Raw genomic sequence first — 20,397 nt, 5'->3', positions numbered from 1 at the left:
TACAGGTTGGAACCCAGTGACAGAGGTAGGCAGTCTAGCTTCTGTACTTTGTCCCTGAAGTCTTTTTAATTTTAATTATTGGAGCTTTACCTTCATGTGTTGCAGTCCCATATTACAAATTGCATGTTAGTCCTTTCTAGCTGTTTGTACCCTAGGAGTCTCAAAGTCAACGTGTCTAAAAGAGAAATCATAATCTTCTCTCCTCAACCCTCTCCTCTGCCTAACGTTCCCACTTCTCTCATCCTTTCAGTTATGCTTGTATGAAACCCTGGAATTTTCCCTCCTCTCTCTTCCTCCCCCTCCCTCACTCCTCTGTTCAGTAAGTTTCCAAGTTTATTATTTGATGTGCTCCATCTTTCCCCTTCCTTCTACTTACATGGCAATTACCCATCAGAAATTTATCACCTTTCACCTAGGTTACTGCACCAGTCTCTTAATTGGTCTTCCTAAAATCTTTTCCTCAAATCTCTTCCCTTTCTAGTCCATCTTTATACGTTTGAATAGGGGAGGGGGATGAAATGGTCAGACCAACCCTTTAGGCAGATCAGTTTGATAGCTAAGTAGGAGATGGAAGGATTTGTGTCAGGGAGACCAACCAGAAGTATCTTGCAATAATTCAGGCATAAAGTGATAACAGCCTTCACCAGAGTGATGACAGTGTCAGGGGAGAGAGGGGGACATATACAGGAGATGTTATGAAGCTAGAATTGACAGAGCTTGGCAACTGATTGGATATGGAGGGTGAGAGAGAATGAGGAGTTGAGGAGGACACCTAGCTTGTGAGTCTGGTTGACTGGGAGGATGGTGGTAATGACAGTAATTGGTGGTGTGATGGTGGACTTGACAGTAATATGGAAGTTAGGAAGAGGAGAGGGCTCAGAAAGATAACAAGTTCAGCTTTGGACATATTAAATTTAAGTTGTCCACAGAATATCCAATCTGAGATTTCTAATTAGGCAGTTAGAGATGTAAGACTTGGAGGCCAGCAGAAAGGTTAGAGCTGGATAAGTTGATTAGAGAATTATCAGCATAGGGATAAAGATAGGGGCATCTAGGTGGTGCAGTGGATAGAGTTCAAGGCCTGAAGTTCAGAAACTCATCCTGAGTTCAAATCTGGCCTCATACACTTACTAGCTGTGTGACCCTGGGCAAGTTATTTAACCCTGTTTGCCTCAGTTTCCTCATCTGTAAACCACTCTAGCATCTTTGCCAAGAAAATCCCAAATGGGATTACAAAGAATTGGACACAACTGAAAACAAAACAAAACAACAACTGAACAACAACATAAGGATTGCCTTACTGTAGTAGGGGCCCAAGTGAGATTATATAACTTGAATTGGCAATAGACCTAGCAGGCACAATTTCATGATTTTCTCTAGCTTTGTTAAGTACCATATGAGCAGGAGTGGTAGAAATAATCCAAGGCTGAAAATTGGTAGGGCAAGGGGCTCAAGAGAAGAGAACAGTGTAAAGATGAACTGGTTCAGTTGAGAGTCAAGATGGAGAAGTAGATGATGATAAAAAGTGATTTTGAATCTGTATAATTGCAAATATAACTGTTAAGCATGAATGTCTTTTTCCAATCCGAGAGGTGTGCTTTTCCATTCATAAAGAAGACAGAAAAGGCCCCTTTCCTAATCCTTGCATTTTGAAGTTAGAATTTAAATATGACTAATTTAAAAGCCATTGTTAAAATACCAGGAACTTCTTTAGAATTTGGTTCATATATCTTTGATTTCTGTTAAAAATCTTGGAGTTATACAAATTTTAGCTTATACTAGATTCTAACTTTTAAAACCACATTTTTACAGAATTGATTAAAGTTTAATAATATAGACATGAAATGATTTCATCAGTGTATAGCATTGTTTTGGTATTGCCAAGGATCAGTCCATTGGAGGGGAATGCCTGCTGGTTTGGGGCAGAACTGTGATTGAGGCTAGACTTTGACTGACAAGCTATGTCTGATTATCCTAAAGAATTGTGGTGAAAGGGGTCCACAGAACTTGAGGAGCTGGGAAGCCAAACAATCATGTGGATGTCGGAGCATGAGTCTATACCATGAGTTCATCAGTGCTGGATGCCAAGATCAGAAGCTTTGTGGGCAGCTTATGCCAAACTAAAAGCCTACAGAGTGGTTGTGCTGATTTCATTTTTGTACACCTGTGAAACCTAGATGGTCTACTAGCGACATGCCAGAAAATTGAACTGCTTACATTTGAATTGTCTTAGGAACAGTCTGAAGATCATCCGGCAAGATAAAGTACAGGACACTGAGGTCCTTTCTCAAGCTGAACTGTCAAACCTTCAAACTCTACTGCAGATAGCACAACTCTGATAAGCTTGCCACATAGCCTGAAAGCCAAATGTATGTTTACCTAAAAGACTATTACTCTAAAAAGGCAAGTGCTCAACCAGAAGTCAGAAGGAGTGCTACAAGGACACTCTCAAGGTCTCTCTGAAGAATTAGTATTGATTATGAGACATGAAAGATGCAGGTACAGGATCACCCAACATGGTATGCCTGCATCAAAGAATGTATTGTGCTTTTTGAGCAAAGCAGAATCACAGTAGCACAAAGGGAATATGAGATACACAAAACTAGAGACATCTCCATCCCAAATGTTCAAATGGACTATCTCTGCCCAACCTATGGTGGAGCCTTCCAAGCTTGTACCAAACTGATCAGCCACAGTAGAACACACTGTACCTAGACATGAACATCTCATAGCATAGCCCTATACAGTACCACCACATACTGCTGCATCAAATATCCTTTGAGTACAAAGGATGAACAACAATACTCAGAGAATTTTAAGGTTGGTCCAGCTTTACCAAAACCAACCAGAGGGCAATATCCAACATGGTGTTTTGCTGTTTATTTCTTTCATAGACATTTGAGAGTAAGTTTTCTAGGGTGGGGGACTTAACTATTAAAAGTTCATTTATATTTTTGTTTTGTGTCTTAATCCCACAACTGTGATAAAAAAAGGAAAAAAAAACACTTTTGCATTGCAAAGCTATATACAGGCACACCTCAGAGATACTGCAGGTTTGGTTTTAGACCACCCTAATAAAATTAATATCACAATAAAGTGAATCACAAAAATTTTCTGGTTTCCCAGTGCATATAAAAGTTATGTTTATACTATATTGTAGTCTATTAAGTGTTTAATAGTATTACATCTAAAAGAATGTACAGACCTTAATTAAAAAAAAAAAACTTTATTGCTAAAAAATGTTAACTATCATCTGAGCCTTTAGTGAGTCATAATCTTTTTGCTGGAAGAAGGTCCTCTCAGTGTTGATGGATGCTGACTGATGAGGGTAGTGGTTGCTGAAGATTGGGGTGGATCTAGCAATTTCTTAAAATGAGACAACAAGGGGCAGCTAGGTGGCACAGTGGATAGAGCACTGGCCCTGGATTCAGGAGGACCTGGGTTCAAATCCAATCTCAGACACATAACACTTATTACCTGTGTGATCCTGGGCAAGTCACTTAACCCCATTGCCTAACCAAAAAAACCCAAAAAAACCAAAAAAACAAATAAAATAAGACAACAATGAAGTTTGCCCATTGAGTGACTCTTCCTTTCACTTAAACATTTAGAGGCCATTGTAGAGTTATTAATTGGCCTAATTTCAATATTGTTGTATCTCAGGGCATAGGGAGGCTAGAGAAGAGGGAGAGGGAGGAATGGCTGGTAGGTGGGATAGTTAGAACATACATAACATTTATTGATTAAGTTCATCGTCTTTTATGGGCATGGTTTTTGGTGCTCCAAAATAATTACAATAGTAACATCATATAGCATGATCATCCTGCAAGGTAGGTGGTATTACTATCCTCATTTTATAGTTGAGGAAACTGAGGCAGACAGAAGGTCAGTGATTTGTCCAGAGTGTCTGAGGCTGGATTTGAACTCAAGTCTTCTTGACTCCAGACTCAGAAATCTTTCTACTTTACTATCTAGCTGCCTTTAAGATAATTGTGCCTAAGGCTGTGAAAAAGGAGTGAAAAAGACTGAAGACATTGCTTACTCTCATAGCAAAGCACTATACAGTACCACCACACCACTGCTGCATATACTGTGTGACCCAAAGTCTCAGTGCCTTTTAAAGCTTTGATAGCTTAAGGACTTAGCATAGTGCCTGGTGCCTGGCATAAGTAGGTACCATATAAATGCTTATTCCTTTGATATTGTCATATGGTATCAGGGCCAGGATTCAAATTCAGGTCTCTTGACTCCAGGTCTAGGTTTCTTTCCACTATGTTAGGTTGCCTTTCAATTCAAACCTGCAGTTATACCAGAGATGGTAGAATTATCAAGGCCTTATTTCTTTAGCTAAAGAGAGCTTCTTCGTACAGGGTAAGGCCCTTGCTGGCATAATTTCATGGTATAATGCCATTTACAAAGAAGTATCTGACAAATGGTTTTTGAGAATAAAGTTGCTCTCTTACAATTAGATGAGGGAGAGAAAGACCAAGGATTAAAGAGCCTTTTTGTCCCTGAGGTAAATGAATCAGCAGAAAAGAAGTCAATAACAAGTTCACAGAATTGCACAGCATAATTCAACAGCCTCTCAATGAGCAGCTAACAGTCTAGTGGTCTGTCTTACCTTAACTAAATTTATACCCCACATTAAATGGTGAGATTAAACCCATTATCTTAGGCTTGGTCTCTAGAGTTCTAGAGTTTGTCTTTAGGACATACAATTCTGGTAGTAGGGACTCTAGAAACTTTGACATGGCAACTGGAAGTGACCTTTGAGACTTTCTAGCCTTACCTTCTCATTTTATGGATTAGGAAAAATGAGGCCCAGAGAAGAGAAAGGACTTGTTTCCAGTGCTTAGACAGTTCCGGTCTCATAGTAGGTGTTCAATTAATGTCTATGGACTGATTGCTTGAAGTCATATAGCTAATGAGTGACAGAACCAGGATTCTAATCCAGCTTTTCTGACTCCTATTCCGGTGTTCATTATCCTGTACCACCACATTGTGCTCTGTTAAAGTGTCTTTCATGTTCAATGTTTTATATTTTTTCTTTGTTCTATACTAATTTTTCTTTTCTGATCATAAGTGGATGGACAACTCTCAAGGTCTATCATGTATGCAATTCCCAAGTGAACTTTACTTACCAGTAATTTGGGTAAGGAAAGAGAAAAAAGGAAGACTGATATCTTACTTCTTGAAACAAGTTTTTACTAGGGCCTTTTTTTACATCACTGAAGTTTTCATTATACCTTCTCCAAAACATACCCAACCCAATCCCCCCTTGGTAAGAGTAAGGCAACAGTGACCTAGACTATACGCAACATTCCGTATCCATAGTTCCTCACTTCTTTACCAAGGGTGTGAAGGGGAATATGATTCATGATTTGTGCTCTGGATCCAAGACCAGTCATTGCAGTTCATCTGAGTTTTGCTGCCCTTCCATGTTGTTTTAATTTATGTTATTGTAATCATTGTGTTTATTTGTTAATATTTTATATATAGTCTGTATACATTTGGCTCATATAATATTTGTCTTACTTGATAAACTGATAAGCTCCCTGAAGGAAGGATTGTTTCATTTTTTTCTTTGCATCCTTAGCACCAAGCTCAATGGCTGGCATATAATAGACTGTTAATAAATGTTCATTAACTGGATAATTGACATATTCTTCTCCTGTTTCTTTCTTTGCTCTGAATCACATCAGCTAACTCTTACCATATTTCTTTGAAGTGCTCACATTTATTTCTTATGGTACAATAATATTCCATTGTATTCATATGCTGCAATAAGTTTATCTGTTCCCCACCAAAACCTATCTTCTTTTCAGCCATCAGAGTGATTTTTCCTAAAGCATAGGTCTGACCATGTTACTCCCTAACTTAATAAGCTCCAGTGGGTCCTTGTTGACTCTAGGATGAAATGTAAAATCATCTGTTTGGCATTTAAAGCCCTTTATAACCTTTTGTTGTTCAGTAGGGTCCAATTATTCATGATGCCATTGTATGGTCTTTTCTTGGCAAAGATACTGGAGTGGTTTGTCATGTCCTTCTTCAGTGGGTTAAGGCAAACAGAGGTTAAGTGACTTGCCCGAGATCACACAGTTACTAAACATCTGAGCCTGGATTTGAACTCAAGTGTTCCTGATTCCATGCTTAGCACTCCATCCATAGATCCACCTAGCTATCTTTCCAGTCTTCTTATATCTTACATCCCAACATGTCCTCTTCAGTCCAGCGACATTAGCTTCCTGGCTGGTCCAGCAATAAGATGAAACATCTTTTGCTCCTGGCATTTTCTCTTACTATCCTCTGCTCTTGGAATGCCTTCCCTCCTCATCTCTGCTTCCTGGTCTCTCTGGCTTCTTTCAAGTCTCAACTAAAATCCCATCTTCTACAGAAGGCCTTTTCTAACCCCTATTAATTATAGTGCCTTCTCTCTTCATTATTTCCTATTTGTTCTGTATATAGCCTGTTTTGTTCATATCTGTTTGCTTGTTGTCTACCCTATTAGTTAGGTCTTTGAGGGCAGAGACTATCTTTTGCCTCTTTTTGTATCCTTAGCAGAGGGCCTGACACATAGTAGCTGCTTAATAAATGATTTTTGATTGACATAGTCAATAAGTACTTACCTTGTTTCTGTTTTTTTTAATGACACAGAAGTATTACTAACAATTAACAAATATTTATTAATATTATTTAACCAACATCTAAATGTAAATATTTATTAATAACACATCTTATCATTAAATTTAATATTTATTTAAAATTTATTGTTATTAAAATAGTATTATTTATTGAGTAGTAAATAGAAATATTTATTAAATAATATACATAGCAGTGTATCTAATATTAACAAATCAATACTTATGAAATATTAAATAGTATTTATTAAACCCATTATTGTTGTTTGGTCATTTTAGTTGTGTCCAACTCTTTGTGACATCATTTGGGATTTTCTTAGCAAAGATACAGAAATTGTTTTCCATTTCCTTCTCCAGCAGTGAATAGAGTTCTGTCCAGGAAGATGTTCAGGTGTTCAGTTGTTTTTCAGTCATGTCTGACTCTTTATTATCCCATTTGGGTTGTCCTATTGGAGTGGTTTACCTTTTCCTTCTCCAGCTCACTTTTCAGATGAGGAAACTGAGGCAAACAGGGTTAAGTGACTTGCTCAGGGTCACGCAGCTAGTAAGTGTCTGAGGCTAGATTTGAACTTAGGATGATGAGTCTTTCTGATTCCAGGCCCAGCATTCTATCCACTTCACTACCTAGCTGCCTTATTAAGTGCCTACTTCATGCTAAATCTTTCCTTATGTCTTTCCAGTCCTTGAGGTACCAGCCTAGGATTTCTGGGGAAAAGAGTATGAACAAATGAGTGACTTTTCTTCTATAATTCAAAATTGTTTTTCCAGAATGGAAAGAAGGAAACAAGTATTTATTAAATGCCTACACTGTGTTAGGCACTTTGCTAAATGCTTTGCAAATATTATCTCATTTTATCCTCACAACAGCCCTGAGGGAGAAGGTGCTATTAGTATTCCATTTTTCAGTTGAGGTAATGAAGCAGGCAGAGTGACTTGGCCAGGGTTATACAGCTAATGTCTGAAGCTGGATTTGAACTCAGGTTGGATTTATTTTAAGTTCTATTTACAATATATTACCAAGTCTTTCTTCTTGGGACCCATTCAACATTAAATATTAGAAATATTGGGAATTGTTTTTATTTTTTCACTTTTTCTTTTTTGCTCTCTGGTATGCCATCATTATTGGAACCCTTTTATGGGAGATGGAACATCTGAATGGTTCTCATCTGGTTAACAACCATGCATTCTTTGCTCCTTGTCCTTAGCTTTCTTTTATATTCTTCTCTTTTTTTTCTCCTTCTTTTAAGGATCCATCTTTATGTCATGGATGCATTTTTTTTTTCCTCTGTAGCTTTTGTGTCCTCATTCAGCTGTAGATGTAGGCAGTATGTATCAAATGACTAGGTTTAAGATTTAAATAGTGGCTCTGCTCCTTATGACCTGTGTGACCTGTGGAGAGTCATCTCATTTCTACAGGTCTCAGTTTTCTCATCTCTTAAAAGAGGGATCCAGATTAGATGATCTTTAAGATAACTTCTAGTTTAAAATTTATCAACCTGTTTTAAGTTTGACTTATCTATATCTTGAGTCCATTTCCTTCCCAGTTCCCCTAAGGATTCTTTTCTAGTCATTTGATAGGAACCCATGAAAATAGTATTCAACATACAATTTTCCTTAATAAGCAACTATTCAGAAAAACATTGATTCCCAGTGATTTTATTGTTCCATAAATCACCTGTAGTTTAATTTTCTTAATAATGATTTGCCATGTCTGAATTACTTACAGACCATGAGAGTCATATTCATTTTATTTTTGCTTTATTTTGATTTCTGGAGTAGTATGAACTAATATTTACTCTGACACCCCTAACGAATTTTCATGCATCTACTTAGATATATCTCTATTTGGTAGATAGGTTTGTAGAAGATTTGCATGACCTGTGGTATACTTCAAAAGTAGTCACGTTTATTTTATTTTTGATCAAATATCACCTTAAAATAGAAAAACCATTTGTTGGACAATGTACCTTCCTTCTTTTCCTACCTTGCTGTTTATTTAAGGCTTTTGATGGAAAAAAAAAATTCATGTTCTTTATTGTGCTCTCCCATTTCCTTACCCATTTCCACTTTCTTCAACAGATTGCTTTTAAATCTTCTGTCCTTGGAGACCAAAGGCTCATACTAAGCAGTATTAGTGGATTATGAGAAAATCTTTTCAAAAGTTTTCCATTTTACTTGTGGGTGTAAAGAAACTAGCATTTTATCTGGTGCCAAAGGTCCCAAGTATTGTACAGAAAGCCAGTTGCAACTAAGTTTTTTATTAGTCAACTATGTACAATATAATTACTGCTCTTAGTCAAGAATGAGCAGAAAGGGGTGGAGGAGGGGAGTTTTACTTAATCTGCAGGATTTAAAGCATCAAGGGAATCACAGCATTGTACAACCTCATAACTGGAAGGGACCTCAATAGGCATCAAATTCAAAGCAGACCTAGATGATGAGCAGGAGAGGGTCGAGATTATAGACAGAAAGACTAATTAAGAGGATATTGCAAATAAAAAAAAATGTACAATTATAATGGCTAACCTTGGATATGAGAAGGCACTTCCCTCAGCTGGAATATTCATTTTGTCTTCCAGAAAACTACTTAATTGATGTAATAAAACAAGCATTTCTTTAACATAGTATAATAAAAAAAGATTATTGCACATGAAAATGTAACTCTGTTATGTACAACTTGCTATTCCTTTTAAATTCGTAATAAAGTTATCACATAAATTTCTTTTCTTTCTTTTTTCCTCTTTTCCCCCCCCACCCTAGAGATAACTACCATTCATATATATATATATATATATATATATAATCACTCTATACATACTTCTATTTATCAGTTCCTTCTCTGGATGCAGATAGTGTCTCCCTTCATATGTCCTTTGTAGGTAGTATCTGCATTATTAACATTTTCTCAAGGTCCCTCAAGTCCAGGCCATCAACAAAACAATAAATCAAGCCCTAATTTATAGCATTAGCTGATTTCCAAGATACAAATGCTCACACTGAAAATTTAAATATCAACTCAAGAACCAATTTGAGCTGGCTCCAGCACACTCTGACATACACTGAAAGGCAAAAACTCGATCCTTACCCTCAAGGAGTTCATATTCTGAGGGAGACAACATACAAATAATCATTTATATACTATATATATATATATATATATATATATATATATACACAATGAAAATGGAAGGAAATCTCAGAGGGAAAGCACTAGCAGGGGAGGAGAGAGAAGTCAATATATTATCAGGGTACAGTACAAGACAAATTATAAAATCTCTTTCAAGCCATGTGGTAATTTCTAGCAATGTCTGTCTTCATCTGACTTATAATGCAATTGGGGAAACAGGAAGTACACATAAAATAACGACTGACTCAGGGCAGCTAGGTGGCACAGTGAATAGAGCACCAGCCCTGGAATCAGGAGGTCCTGACTTCAAAACCGGCCTCAGACACATAACACTTACTAGCTATGTGACTCTGGGCAAGTCACTTAACCCCAATTGCCTCACCAAAAAGCAAAAACAAACAAACAAACAAAAAAAAAGAATCACTTAAATCTTCCTTACAGATGGATTAATTTCTAATACCTAAGGCAAACCTACCTGTAGTAAAATCCTATTGAAGTAATAATTGGATTAGTGTTCTTGATTTCTTTTTAAGTACCTGTCATTCTTTACAGTTTCTCAATCTTTAAAAGTACAGTTGGAGATTACCAGTTTCATAGAGAAGGGGAGGAGATAAAATATTTCCATATATTGGAGGAAAGATGAAGTCATGGTGAATATAGACATATTTTCATCAAATGGCTGGAGAACGGAATGATTGGCAGGTCTTTGTTTTACTCAGAATATTCTTTTGAGAAACTCACTTAACTAATCCTTCTAGTTTTAATGAATAGTTTGTTCAAGACCTTGATTTCTTTGTAAATTACATAATTGGATTTTAAAATTCTTTGTTAGAATTTTATTAATGTTTTAAAGAAAGTATGTTACTTAGGCATATGGCAATTTTTGTTGTTCTTTCATGTCTGACTCTGCGATGCCATGGACCAAAGCATGCCAGGTCCTTCTATCCTCCACTGTCTCCTAAAGTAAGTACAAGCTCATGTTCATTGCTTCCATGACACTTTCTATCCACCTCATCTTCTGCCACCCCCTTCCTTTACCTTTAATCCTTCCCACCATCAACGTCTTTTCCAATGAGTCCTATCTTCTCATTATATAGCCAAAACACTTAAGCTTCAGCTTCAGTATTTGACCCTCCAGTGAATAGTGTGAATTAATTTCTTTAAGAATTGATTGATTTGATTTCCTTGCTGTCTAAGGGACTCTCAAAAGTCTCCAACACCACAATTCAAAAGCATCCAATCTGCAGTTCTCAGCTTTCCTTATAGTACAACTCTCACAGTCACACATTACTATAGAAAAACCATAATGTTGACTATATAGGCCTTTGGTAGCAAGGTGATGTCTCTGCTCTTTAGTATGCTGTCCAGATTTGCCATAGTTTTTCTTCCCAAGAGCAAGGGTCTTTTAAATTCATGACTTAAGTCACCATCTGTAGTGATCTTTGAGCCCAAGAATATAAAATCCAACACTACTTCCATTTCTTTTTCCCCTCTTTGCCAGGAAGTGATGGGACCAGATGCTATGATCTTAGTTTTTTTTTTCTTAATGTTAAGCTTCAAGTCAGCTTTTATATTCTATTCTTTCATTCTCATCAAGAGGTTTCTTAATCCTTCTTCATTTTCTGTCATCAAAGTAGTATCTTCTGCATATTTGAGATTATTGATATTTCTCTCAGCAACTTTAATTCCAGCTTTTGATGTGTGCAACCTGACATTTTACGTGATATACTCTGCATATAAGTTAAATAAATAAGGTGACAATATACAGCCTTGTCATACTTCTTTTCCAATCTTAAACCAATCAGTTGTTTGTTCCATGTTTGGTTCTAACTGTTGATTCTTGACCTGCATACAGGTTCCTCAAGAGACAAGTAAAATGATCTGGCACTACCATCTCTTTGAGCACTTGTCACATTTTGTTCTGATCTACACAGTCAAAGAGTTTAGTGTAGTCAATGAAAAAGAAGTAAATGTTTTTCTGGAACTCCCTTGCTTTCATCATAACCCAGCAAATGTTGGCAATTTGGTCCCTTTTTCCTTTGCCCCTTGGAAAAATAGCCTGCACTTCTGGTAATTCTGGGTTCACATATTGCTGAAGCCTAACTTACAGAAACTTAAGCATAACATTGTTGGCATGTGAAATGGGTACAATCATTTGGTAATTTGAACATTCTTTGTCATTACCCTTCTTTAGGACTGGGACACAAATCTATCTTTTCCAATTCAGTGGCCATATGGCAATTAGTACCACCTGTGGCTTATGAAAAACAACAGCATCTTCCTGTTTCATTTTTTGCTTTCCTCAGTTTCTTGACCAGACTACTTGAGTTCAGCTTTTAGCAATTATTCATCAGAATACTAGGATGTAGGGGCAGCCAGGGACTGCAAGGCAGTAGTGGAGGAACATAATAGCAGGGGACATGGGGCCCTGGGTAGGATACAATTCCAAGCTAACAGTACTAGGATCAAAAGAAAAAGCCTCATATTAAAGAGGGGAGACAGGGGAGGACTAGCAAAAGCTGAAACCAGCTTAGCATGCAAGCTTGATCAACACACAGAAATCAAATCTAAAAAAAGTATCAGTAAAAAAACACCCAAAAAACCCCACAAGGCTAAAGCAGTTAAGGAACCAACCAAGGCAAAACAGATTCAACTAAATTAAAGAAATATTTATTTAAACCTTGAACTACTGTAACATTCTTTTTAAAATAAATTTTTGTTCATTTTTTTACATTACCTACATTTCCTAATGTATTCCCCCTTCATCCAAATCCATCCCTTATTTAAAAAAAAAAAGAAAAAGAGACAAAATCAGTTTGGCAAAAATAACCATTGAAAAAAGTCTGAAAATAGATGTAGTGTTTCACATTCATAATCCTCTAACAATACAAAGAAGAGAAGGGGAGGTGCTTATTTACCCCAATCACATTACTCCAATTCAGGTCAAACTGGATAATTAGCGAATTCCTGACCTTGAAATTTATAGGATCACACATAGATATAGAGCCAGAAGGGATCTGTAAAGGTCATTTATTCTTAGTTTACAGGTGAGGAAAAAGAAGTACAGACAAGTGAAGACTCAAGGTTTCCAATTAGGAAGTAGCAAAACCAAAATTTGAACAAATATCTTTTTGTACCTGCAAGCCATCATCTCTGCTTAAGGAATTCACAGGAGCTGCCTTCTATGCTTGGAACCACACCCCTTCCTCATGTTTACCTCTTAGAATCATTGTACCTCTTCACCTTCTCTGTGAAGCTTTTCTTTATCTCTATCCATATCACAAAAGGTTTTTCCTTATTCAAATTACCTCTTATTTACTTATCATAATATATCCCTAAATTAGAATGTAATCTCCTTGAGGTCAGAAGCCGTTGAGTTTTAATTGTAGTAGTCCAGTGTCTAGCATGGTGGTGGGACTTAATGAATGCTTATTAAACTGAAGTGGCAGGGGCAGGATTTGAACCCATTTCTCTCCTGACTCCAAGGTCAGCATGTTTTCCACAATACTATCCTGGGTCTACTTAATAAGAAACTAAACTTGGGACTTTTGCCCTGCTCCTGGACTTCAATGATTCAAGAAGAGAGAGTGAAGTTGTTGCAACTTTGCCTTGCTTAAATCCAATTCACTTGCAAGTCAAGACATCACCTGTGATGTCATTTGTCCTCTTTGAAAATTAAGGATAAACAACAACAACATGAAACTAAACTGATATTACATATTCAATTCAATTCAAAAAACATTTATCAAGGGCTTGCTTTGTAGAAGGTGCTGGATATACAAAGATGGATGTGTAATGGATTGAATATGTCAGCGGTAAGTGACTGTCAGTCACCCTCTTACATTCAAAGCTATAATTTTAGGAGTTATCTATCAATCACGATGTGTCACTCATGAGCTCTGCCCCTGCCTACCAGCTACTCCCATTCTTTTCAGATTCGGTATTTTTTTTAAAAGCCAGTCAATAAACATTTATTAAGCACCTACTATGTGGTAGGCCCTGTGCTAAGCACTAGAGATGCAAAGAAAGGCAAAACCTTAAGGTGAGAGTTAAACAATAGTTTAGTTAGATTAGTAAAACTACAGTAGCAAAACCAACCTGGTAGCTATTTATAGCATAGCACATAATATTCCAAACACTTCTCACCCTCTATCTGAAGGCAAACCTCATCTCCATCTGTTATAATCAGTTTCTACCTTCTTTATCCTACCAACTTATGAGCAGAAGTCAGGGCATTCATCTGTTTATTTTATACCTTCCATCTCCTGCCTTGGAATACATCATGGGAAACAGGGGAGAAACTGATAGCCATCAATTATAGTACTTGATGTGGAAGTGGGTGCCTTATCATGTAAAGAATGATTACAGCCACTCTGACTGTAGGTAATTCTAGCACTGGGCACAGGGCTTCTACTTTAGGGTTGTTCCTTTGGCATTGTAAAATTTTGATCATCTCTGGGCTTCCTGGCTCTGCTCCAGGGCCTGTGCGTGTCTAGCCTTCTTGCAACCCATCATTGAAAGGGGGCACTACTCAAATGTTGCAGAAGTTAGCACTCATGGAATGTCACCTATCACGAATCTAACATCAGCAACAGCAGGGGAATAAGTTAGACTATATTTTGGTTCTGGCTGCCATCTCTCCATCTCTCTTTCTTTTTCCCTTCAGAACTCTGCAGCATGCTCAGGCATCAGATGTCGTATTTTCATTCCAAAATTCCAACTCACGCTGGCAATGAAGGCAACTGGGAATTGTCCCACTCCTTGCATTCCTGTGGAAACATTGTCCCAAAGGATACAATCCCTGCAGATGTGCCATAAACCTTGCTGTCAAGTAACTTATAATCTAATAGAAGGAAAGACAAATACATGTATAACCACAATACAAGAGAGAGTGAAATAAGTGTGAAGGAGATATCCACTGAAAATATTTTGAGAAATTTTAAAAAAAAATGAGGAGGGAGAAAGTACTTTCAACCCAAGGTGTCAGGAAAACTTCATGGAGGATGCAGCATCTGATTTAGCCTTTGAAGGCAGAGACTTGAATAGATGGAAGTGGTGTGAGAAAGAGGGACAAAGCTATGGAGACAGGAGTGGGTGAGACAGGGAACAGGGAGTAAAGAGTACCCACATTGGGAGGAAACTTGGAAGAGGTGATGGGGGGTGGGGTTAAATATGAGATAAGGATGCAAAGGAAATTTGGAACCAACTTGTGGTGAGGTCTAAATGCTGGGATCAGGAATTTATGCTTTATTTATAGGTTGCTGCTGCTGCTGTTTTGTCCTTCATTCTAGAAGAGGAAACTAGGAAAAAACTGAAGGTCATTTACCAGAGGAGTGACATAATTAGAGCAGTGCCTTAGGTACGTTGTTCAGCAATTTGAAGTATGGATTGGTGAAAGGAAAGACTGGAAACAGAAAGAAGAGTTAGGAAATAATTATGATAGTCATGTAATATAGCACTAATAAGATTATTATATGATGAGAGAGATTTTATCCTGTTCCCTTGCAGTTATGGACAGTGGCAACACGTCCACATAGTTGTTACAGTTAGCTTTTTAACAATGCCAATTGTATCTTAAGGCAGAACTGTACGTAGCACAAGACCAATGGGCTTTCTCCTATGGTTGCCCACATTCAAGGGAGTGCTTGTGCTTCCTTCCTGGGGTGACCACCATCCCCATAGTCCTCCACTAGCCTACTGAATGTGAAATAGCTGCCAGCCTTAGGTGTCTCATTACTATAGCACCCCTGGGCCAGGCCTGCCTTTCCCCTCTAGCCAATTCCTGCAATGGCAAGAGCCAGACAGTCCTTTGGCTCCTAGTCACCCAGCATCACCGCTCCTTCAAGGGTTTTAGTTCTCAAAGCATTGTCTTTTGCCTCCAGGGTAAAACACACACAGTAGCTGACCTGTGTTTAAATATAGCTGTTTAAAATGCCCCCTCCGCTATGCAAACTCACTCATTAAGGTTCTGCAAGCAGGACTGATTGCTTTAGAAAGCACAGTGATTGGCTAGACTGGGGAGTTCATGTTAGGGAGTAAGGACTTACCTGAATGGATATGTAAGGTGAGGTGAGTTATGGAAGAACTTGAGTAGAAAGGTAAGGGGTTCAGACTTGTACTCAAATGGGAGATATTGAAGGCTTCTGAACAGGGCAGTGACAAGCAGAGGAGCTGGTGGAGACTTTTCTTTCACCTTTGTTCTCCTAGTTAGGATTCATTATGCCCAACTTATGACAAACAATGGGAGGCAGCATGGTATAGTTGATAGGGTACTAGACTTAGAGTCAGGAAGACCTGAGTTCAGGTCCCACCTCAGACATACTAGCTATGTGACCTGGGCTAGTCACTTGACCTCTCTATCACAGTTCCCTCAAGTATAAAATGAGGGGGTTGTACTCAGTGGCCTCTAAGATTTCTTCCAGTCTAAAATTATGATCCTATGAATTATTCATCTTTTCCACAAAATATCCTTATTCTTCCTAACATCCCTATTTGTGGCAGCTATGTGGCACAGCAGAGACAGAGCTGAACCTGGAGACAGGAAGATCTGAGTTCAGATATGGCCTCAAAGACTTACTGGGTGTGTGAGCCTGGGCAAGTGGCTTGCCCTCTGTCCATCTTAGTTTCCTTAACTGTAAAATGGGCATAATGACAGTACTTTCCTCATAGGGTTGTTGTGAGGATCAAATGAGATAACAATAAAGTGCTTAGCAAAAAGTCTGGTATATAGTAGGCACTTAATAAATGCTTATTTTCTTCCTTGTTGATGCTACCACCATCCTCCTGGTTACCCAGGGTCCTATCCTCTCCTTTCCACACTCACTGTCAATTCCACTGCCCACATTCAAGCTCTTATCACTTTTTGTCAGTTCTCTTAACCATTTTTTTTTTCTGGTCTCTTATTAAAGTTTATTGAGTAATGACTTTCTGAGACTTGTGTCTTAGGAAAATCACTTTGGCAGCTATAAGGAGGATAGATGAAAGAGACTTGAGGCAGGGAGGCCAATCAGGAGGCTAATGTTCAGGTGATTATGGCCTAGACTAGGGTGGCATTTGTGTGAAGAGAGAATGGAACAGATGTGAGATGCTGAGGTAGAAACAATACTTGGCAATTGATATGATATGTGGAATGAGAGGATGATTCGCTTTGCAAATCTGGGTGGCTTGATGATGGTGCCATTGACAGAAGCAGGAGACAATTAAGGGAAGGGGACTGGGAAAAGATGGTGAGTTCTGTTTTATACACATTGAATTTTAGATGCCTTATAGCAGACCTGCACAACTTGGCAGTAGGTAGGGGCCAAAATTAAAATAGGCTAAAGTTCTTCGGGTCACAGATAGGTTAGACTAGAGAGACTGACGATGTTTGGTTGCCGTGGGTCATGTGATGAACAGGAGAGTGTGAAGTGGCAATGCTAGGTTTTTCGTGGGCCACCCAACATCAACCTGCGGGCTGTATGTTGTGCAAGACTGGCTTATAGCCTTTTCAGTTTGAAATGTGACTTATGGCCATATTCAGTTTGAAATTTCTAATAGGTGATGCAGGAGAGCTCAGGAGAGAGATGAGAACTGGATATATAGATATGTGAGTTATCTGCATAGAGGTGGATAATGATAAGAGAAAAAAAATCTCAATACAGAGACTCAGGGTATACTCAAATTTAGGAGGTGGGAAATGGAGGATGATCTAAGAAAGTCAGTGTCAGAGTTAATAAATATTTATTAAGTACCTAGCACTGTGCTAAGCACTAGGGATCTAAAAAAGGAAATAAGAGAGTGCTTCCCCTCAAAGCACTTACAATCTAATTGGGGGAGGATGCAAAAGAAGCTGAAAAGGAGGGTAGGTACCCCTCAAAGGGAAATGATGAAGTCCTACAACTAGAGTGGGAAATGATCTGAGGAGGTGTGTCACAGAGTTGATTTCATCTTGCAGGATGATGAGTTTCTGGTCTAGAAGAATAACCAGGTAGGAAATGATGAGGTGAATGCCCTAACCATTCTCCTTAAATAATGAAAGACCTGGGAATAGTTTTCCAATCTCCATACTCTACCCTATCCAACCAGAGGGAGGGAGGGGTAGTGAGGAGGTATAAATTTCAGAGTTGTCTTCATCTTGCAGAATGATGAGTTTCTGGAAATCATGAAGTCCAGGCAAGCAGCCAGGTGGGAAATAAGGGCAGAGGAAACTGAGGAATAGTCAGATAAATAAGAGGAAAACCAAACTTATCTTGTCATGAAAGGTCTTCCACTATCAGTCTATTTTCTTATTATTCCACACTGCTTTTCCTGTAGTAAGTGCTTAATAAACATCTGTTTCATTGAATTGACCTGGGTTCAGGTCAGAATGGCAACTAATTAGTTCTGTGACTAGGCAAATAATTTAACCTGTCAGTTTTCTTACCTGTAGAACATGGGGATTAGATTGTGTAGTGGATAGGGCAGATCTCTTACCTTAAACATTTACTAATTGTGTGAACCTGGTCAAGTCACTTAACCTAACCATGTCTCAGTTTCATCATCTGCAAAAAGAGATGTTTGAACTCAGTGACCTCTAAGGTCCCTTCCATATATATATATATGTGTGTGTGTGTGTGTGTGTATGTGTATATATAGATATACAACATGTATATGTATATGTGTATTGCATATATGTATATGTGTATCTATGTATCTATCTACATCTTATATATCTTTCTCAAGCAGGAGTTTGAGAACTGAGTGGCATGTTGGGATGTGTAGTTCACAGGGACAAGCATTCCTTTCTCAGCCCTGAGAAGTAGTTTAGGATTATCTCAGTCTTTGAGCTGGAGATGGAATTGACTCATGTCCTAGAGCTCATAAAGAGACATTTACAGTCTGGAATAGAGACTGAGAGGATATCCTGAAGGTTTTTAATAGGTGAGCAGGAGACGTGGTCTGCCTCCCCAGTCACCCAGGACTTAAGGAGCCTAGCCAACAAAGAGTCAGTGGCACATGGCCAGAAGAAAAAAAAGAAAGAAAAAAGTAGGACTGAATTGTGACAGAGAAGGGAGAAATCAAGGAAAATCATTAGCTCTATAGGAATCTTGGAATAGAAGTCTTACAGGGAGACTACCTCTTTAACTTTCTCTATAAGGAATCAGGAAAGCATCTGCCATTTCCTCAAGTTCCCACCCCACCCCCATGTCTGTTAATGGACACTATAACATACTCTGCTCACTTCTTTACCCAAATATTTCCCATAGCCTGATTTTGTCTCAATCGTAATGAAATCAGGAGATAGCTAGAGAAAACATAAATTTAAATTAAGGCAGAGTCAAACTCCTGGCTAAGTATTAAGAATTTTCCTAACTGGGGGCACTGAGTGATTGTAATTGTACTCCTAACTTTTGATTTAATATAACCTCCACCAAGGGAAAGAATTATGTACTCCTGAGGGGTTGTTATATTGACTCTAGGCTAAAAAAAAAAATGAAGAGCTAATTGTTATGACCTGGTGTGACTGATTAAATCTCTAGAGACAAAAGGATTAAGGTTAGGGATAGGGATGCCCCAACATCTGCCTCCACTGGTGATACATTATGATGAGTCTATCATCATTATGTAACTTTCCAACTATAATTCCAGAATGAAAACTATTTCAGGAAGATTAATTTGGCAGTTAGCTAGGTCAGAGGGAGAGGAGACTACTCAGGAAGACTAGCTAGGAGAGAGAAGTAATTCAGACATGAGGTGATGAGGACCCAGCCTAGGCTGGTGGCAGGGAAAACGGAGAGGAATGGGCAATCCAAGAGATATTTCTTATAATTGATGTCTACTTTGCATGTCACCGTTGTAAGGTGCTCAGGCTTTTCCTAAACTCGAAAAAGTCTCCTCTACCCTTTATCTCCATTAAACTATTGCTGTATCTCTTTCCTTTCATTTGCTGCTAAAATTGAAAAAACAAATAGTCTCTACCAGATGTCTCTATTTCCTTACCACCCACTCCCCCTCAATCCCTTGCAATCTGGCTTCTGTGCCCACTCCCTTTGAAACTACTCTTTCAAAGATCACTAAGAGCCTCATTAGCAAATCTAAATCTTAGTTCTGATCCTCCTTGGTCTTTCTGTAGGTTTGATATGGTTGACCATACCCTACTTCTGGATACTCTTTTCTCTGAGATTCCAGGACAGTGCACTTTACTGGTTCTCTTTCTAACTCTCTAACCTGCCCCTCTCTGTCCCTTTTAACGTTGGTTATACACCATCCTCTGTCTCTCCTCTTTACATATTGTCTTCTTTTGCAAACACATTTTCTCCCTTGATTCCAAGTATCATTATGCATATAACTTCCAAAGTTATATCTCTAGCACTGACTTTTCTCTCAATCATTAAATCCACATCCTGGATATTTTACTAGCACTTCAAATACAGCCTATAAACAAATCATTTTTATTAGCTTTACCCTAATAAGAAGCAATTCTCTATTTCTGCCAGTGGGATCACTGTCACTCATATTTTTTGGGGGGGGGGGGGCAATTGGGGTTAAGTGACTTGCCCAGGGTCACACAGCTAGTGTCAAGTGTTTGGTCTGAGGCCGGATTTGAACTCAGGTCCTCCTGACTTCAGGGCCGGTGCTCTATCCACTGCACCACCTAGCTGCCCCTAACTGTCA

Source organism: Vombatus ursinus, unplaced genomic scaffold (genome assembly GCF_900497805.2).
Source record: "Vombatus ursinus unplaced genomic scaffold, bare-nosed wombat genome assembly UNPS02009835.1, whole genome shotgun sequence".
In the NCBI taxonomy this organism is placed as follows: domain Eukaryota; kingdom Metazoa; phylum Chordata; class Mammalia; order Diprotodontia; family Vombatidae; genus Vombatus; species Vombatus ursinus.
Note: the sequence above shows the minus strand (reverse complement) of the source record.